The following is a 6,104-nucleotide window of genomic DNA, read 5'->3' as shown; positions in this document are numbered from 1 at the left end:
TCATAAAAGTAGTGCAAGCACACATCCTTACATATGTTTCTAGCAAAATATTTAGCTAGATATTACCATCAAACTGATTAATTTCACTTTTGTCGACTCGTAGGAAATATTTCAAAAAAATGACGAATGAAGGGCAAACGACAAACAAAATAAACGGGGGAAAAAGAAAAATGAGCGTCAATATTTGCACACAATCCGTACATATGCTCTAATTATTATCCTTTTAGCTAAGGGCAGTGGTCAGTATCCCCGAATACGTGGTGCTAGCCCCCTGATCAAACAAGTTCCAGTATCGTTTCGTAGCCAACTAATTATGGTAATTTCCAGGCGGAATGTCAACAAATATTTTCTAGTCCTGTTATTATATTGCACGGCCGGTCCGACCACGTAAAAAGGATTCTCAGTATCTATGTATGTATGAATGTTTGTGGTTGGAGTCGGTTACACGTCCAACCTCTTGACAAACGATGTTTACCTGAGGTGCTTGTTGGTTGCCTGTAATATAAAATGGTCTAGTTATTTTTAACCAAACAGGACATCAAAACCAGGACACTTCTGGGTGTGCAACCAAAAAGAGTGTAACTCGAACTCTGAACCCAATTCGCTTGATTGTGTTTGATTTTGGCCGCATGTTTTGTTAGCATTCTTTTTTTTTATGCCCTTTTGCCCAGTAATTCATTTTTAGCCAATAAATCGTTGGTTGGTTGCTTGGCTGGTTGGCTCGTTGGTTTCTTGTCTGGCTGATACCTATGTAGGTGCGGCTCCCAACTGATTACGGTATTAATTTGAAGGTAATAAGGAAATAATCGCTCTCATTTATCATTTTTATGCTTTGTCGTTTTTTATTCTTTTCTTTTGTATTATTTCTGCAACAACTCGGGCAAGTCAAAAGAGAAAGTTAAGTTAAATGTTATTTTAAAATTTACCTATGAGTGGCAAAAAGTATATCTATATATTTATATAAAAGAAAGTCGTGTTAACTCGAGATCTGCTGAACCAATCTTCATGGTTATTGATCCCTTTGGATTTCTTTGCCCCCGAATAGTAGAATACATCTTAAAAACAATAAATAATTGCCGGAAAACCCCTTAAAACAGCCAATTTCTTTTCCCATTACAAACGTTTTCTAACAGTCAATTTAAATAAAGTCAACTTTTGTTTTAATGTCATTGTAGTGCTCTGTAATATACAATGTGAAAACTAAAGGAAAAATTGGTATATTGTGTTTTGTGTAGTGTTTAGTAACCCATATTATCAAACGAAACACATTATCAATCTACGCATATTATTCGCTATAATAATTTCGAGATGTTTTCCATCAAACCCATGTAACCTGTGGCACAAATACAAGGATAGTATGTCAGAAGATATTTTACATCAAAGTCGTGTCAGTTCCAGAAATCACGATATGGAGATGAATGAGGAGATACATAATCGTGCTTTACTCTTGATCGAAGATATGTGTTACCTCATGTGCGGTCTATTATCTATTAATCTATCTATCTATTAATCAGGTTAGGAATGCCAGCGCCAAATCGTGAAATGAATGACGCGTTTAATCGAGAATTGGAACGGGAACGTGAATATGATCACCAGGAATTAGATTTAGTAGTTCAAAGGAATGTACCCCTGTTGAATTACCAACAAAAATAAGTTTATGATACTTAAATGAAGGCAATCGCTGATGAAAATTGTGGTTTATATTTCCTAGATGCCCCTGGTGGAACTGGCAAGACATTCCTTATGTCATTAGTTTTAGCAACTGTTCGGGCGAGATCCAAATAGCGGTTGCAGTTGCTTCTTCTGGTAAAGCAGCCACATTGTTAGAAGGATGCCGTACGGCTCATTCAGCATTCAAATTACCGTTAAATCTTCAAACTATTGAAGAACCAACGTGTAATATTGTAAAACATTCAGCAATGGCCAAAGTTTTAGCGGCATCAAAAATCATCATCTGGGACGAATGCACAATGGCGCGTAAACGTGCATTAGAAGCACTTAACAGAACATTAAAAGATTTACGCAATGACTCTAGATGTTTTGGAGGAGCAAGGATTTTACTGTCTGGCGATTTCCGCTAAATACTGCCAGTAATTCCAAGATCTACGGCTGCCGATGAAATAAACGCTTGCCTTAAATCGTCAAATCTATGGCGCTATGTGAAGAAACAGCTGACAACAAACATGAGAGTTACATTGCTTAATGATACATCTGCTGAAGATTTCTCGGAGCAATTGCTGACTATCGGTAATTTTGTCTCATCAAAATACGAACTTATCAACAATGTATTTCCAAATATTATTTCTAACTACAAAAATAATGAATGGTTGAGTGAGCGAGAATTTGTTTATATTACACTTAGTGCTTCAGCCGTCTCGAGGTTAATCCTTAAAACGCAATGTTTAATTTCCAACTTGATATTAATAATCACTAAAGCACTATACTTAAAACTTCATAGAAACAAAATCAATAGATAAAGTACCATATGTACAGTAGAGTTTCATTTATACAATGAAAGAAATACTTAAATGCATAATAGATAGAAAGTATTAACCCTCTATTTAGTAAATTTATTTCAAGATCATCAAATACTTTTTGGTAAGCAAGTAGGGTTAGTATATAAGAATCAAGTCCACAACGATTTGATGAAAACATTGCTTCTAAAAGTTACTCATAATAACAACCACAATTGTTGCCTTGGAATTTTCCAACATCTCTGAACATCATCTTTTAAACATAAATGATATTAGAACAAGATATTCACATTGTCTTTCCCTCAAATCATATACCACACAATTAAGTGTGAACCAATGAACCACAAATGAGTCCCTGTTCTCTCCTAGCAATTAATATGCCAGTTTCCTGCCGCGAAAGATGGAAAAAGAGCAGAGGGTATAGCGAGGGATTAGGACAAATCAAATGACTTTAAATTAAGCCGCAGCGGCGGCGACTGTCGATTTAATTAAAATCAAAACAAAATCTTTACCCACGTCTGGCTGGCCATCCCCTCACCCAGTCGTCGAGCGAGGTTAAGAACCATCTTCATGTCTATGAAAATAGACAAATAATAAAGGCATAAATAATGCAAAACAATAAATGAGCAAATATTCATAAATTATTAACGCCGACTTCTGGCTCTTGTACTTGCTTCTATTGCGGCGCCGACAGGACAAAAGACTGCACAAATACCCAAAATATTTTGCCAAAGCATTTAAAAGGACAATAAAGCACGAACACAGGGCCAGATGACAGCAAAATGGTGAATGTGGTGGGTAAGGGAGGGTGTGGAGGGTGTAGAGAAAGGAAAACCAAATCCCCGCAACAAATAATTGAGCCTCATAAAGGAAATATCATTCATTGATTTTCCTTTTCCAACAGTACCCAGCACTCACTCCCATTTCTCTCCCTCACTCCCTGTTCATTGGACGAGTTTCTGCAAGTGGATGAAGTTGTAGCCGTAGTGGAGGCTGTCACCACACACACACAGGGAAACCATAAAGACAGCTGATGAAACTATCTTTGGGGTGGCAGATTTTCACATGAATTCGAAATCTATGCTCTGGCCCTGGCCATGATTTGCAGAAAGAAAAAAAAGGAAGGAAGGAAGGAAGAAAAATATGAACTTGAGCTGGCAAATTTGTCAGCGCCAGGATTGGAACAGCAGGCGATACTCAGAATCGAGTCAAGTTTGTGAAGGACTGAACCTGAAACTCAGAACAAATGATAAATTATTAAGGGATTTCTGTTAATTTGATGACATTGATGCCATGACCAGATTATCCCAAAATGTTGTAGGTTAGGCGAATCATTATGATTTTGTGTGTGAAAGAAAGATGGCCCGCAAAGCTGTGTGGGGATATGTATGTCCTGTATCAATCTCTATGATTTGCACCTTTCAAATACTTTTTAATGTTTTCGTTCGAATTTAAAATAGCCTAAAGATAAACCATAGAAAAGAGGTAAATAGTAGAGATATTTGTGACTAAGTTATTAACTAACTTTGGCTAATTAGAAAATTATTAACCATCGAACTAACATTTTTTCTTACTTAAGCCACAAATTAATATAAAATTTCTTTGAAAAATTTTAATATTTTTTTTCGTTTGATTTGTCGTGTTTAACTCATCTAAGCGGTTGTTAGTTTAAAATTTTGATAATAATAAATAATAAATTTAAAGTTAATTTTATTAGTCAAAACTAGGGAATACAAAAACATGATTCCCTGCAGACTCAGTTTCTTTTCATTTTGAACTAAATGAAAATTTATTAAGACGCTTGATCAAAAATCAATACAATTTAGTTATACCCTTACGGTTATCACAAAATTAGTTTGTAACGTAGAGAAGACTAGAGATGTAGACGTTTCCGACCCCATAAAGTATATATGTATATTCTTGATCCGTCTGTACGTCCGTCCGTCGATGCAATTCAACTTTACACCTCCAATTTTAAAGCCATTAAGATGAAAATTGGTATTTAAGCCATTTATTACATCGGTGAGAAAAAGTATGAACATCATCCGCATCGCTAATTAGTAATAGGCGAAGGACTATTTTTTGTTTAGCTAACTAATTAGCGATGCGGATGATTTTCTGGATTTTTTTGAGTATTTTTATGAAATTTACTAATGAGATAGTTTTTAATGTAAAACATCAGATCTACAAAATTCAAGAAGAAAAATATTTTATTCAAGAATTGCAAGGGTATATAAAGGTTACCCTAAAGTTAGCTTTATTGATATTTCTTATCCCTTTCCAGAGGGTGTTAGTCAGGGGTTTGTAACGCCAAAACGGAGACATTTCCCGACCCCATGATCAATCTGACAAGCCGATTCGTTATGTATTCGTTACGTTATTCGATATGTGCAAGAGTATGATAACTTTGATGTGTCCAAAGTTACCTTCTTTGATATATATTTTATGTAATTTAATCAATTATTCAACAAAGAATAACAGTTGCTTTAAAAGTTTTTTTATTTTATTGAGTGAGCCTTCTTATTGGAAGCCTCTTGTTCTCCTTTTTTCCTTGGTACTGGGGCTGTTTAAAAAGTTCGTGGTCTTAAAAGTTAGCAGAAGATGTTGCATCCGGGAATGTTTTTTTTTTCTAAGTTAGTATAAAAAAATCCCAAAATTTCCCAACTCCCGATCGCATTTGTTCTCATGAAAATCGGTTCAAAATTACGGGATGTATATTTGCAGCCAGTTCGCGATAAATAAGTTTAAAGTTTGCTTAACATGACATAGGTATTCTAAAAAAAAAAAAAATATTTTAGCCAAGAAGACTTACTCAAAAAGATGCTTTACATATAAACTTAAACAAGATTAGTATATCAATAAATATTGAAATGGACTTGCGATAGTTATGGCAAATGCTATTCACTCATAGATTTTTTAATTTTTATATATGTAATAGTGGTAGAAAACTACTTTTTACATATGTACATTTCAATATAATTCGGTAAGAAAAACAAAACAATGGAAATTCATTTGTTTGATATTTGATAGACAACATATGTAAAATATATGCCTTAAAACCCCAAGTCGGTTGATCAATAGAGAACTACTAATTGTAAAAATAAATATAAATCTGTTGTTTTCGAACGCCACTTAAGTGACATTTTTTTCATCCCTATTAAGCAATACTGAAAGGTAGTTCATCCACTATAATGGAAGGATTGTGGTTTAACGAAATCTTATATTTATATAGAATGCCCATAATGAGTGGAAAACAAAATTACTAATATAAATTGCTTATTTGAACATAATTTGCAGCACACGTTCTTAAATAAAATAAAATGATAAAACAATTCTCAAGACGATCAACACATTTTCTAAATCAATTCCAAACTTCTGCATTGATTTCAAAATAAAGTGGTTAAGTTGGATTGCAAAGATACATAGAGGTGAGATCGATTAGTTTTGGGATTCTAAAAAAACACCGACTGATACTGCAAAAGTTTTCAAAACCACGAAAAACATCTGAGCCTAAAATAATCTCAACATCTCAAGCCGATCTCCTATTTAGACCGCCACCAGAAAATAAAGCTGTCCCATAAGAAGGGTCTAGTTTTGTAGGTTTAAAACTAACGAAAGATTTCAAATATA

This window comes from Drosophila willistoni (assembly GCF_018902025.1).
Source record: "Drosophila willistoni isolate 14030-0811.24 chromosome 2R unlocalized genomic scaffold, UCI_dwil_1.1 Seg167, whole genome shotgun sequence".
Classification (NCBI taxonomy): Eukaryota; Metazoa; Arthropoda; class Insecta; order Diptera; family Drosophilidae; genus Drosophila; species Drosophila willistoni.
Note: the sequence above shows the minus strand (reverse complement) of the source record.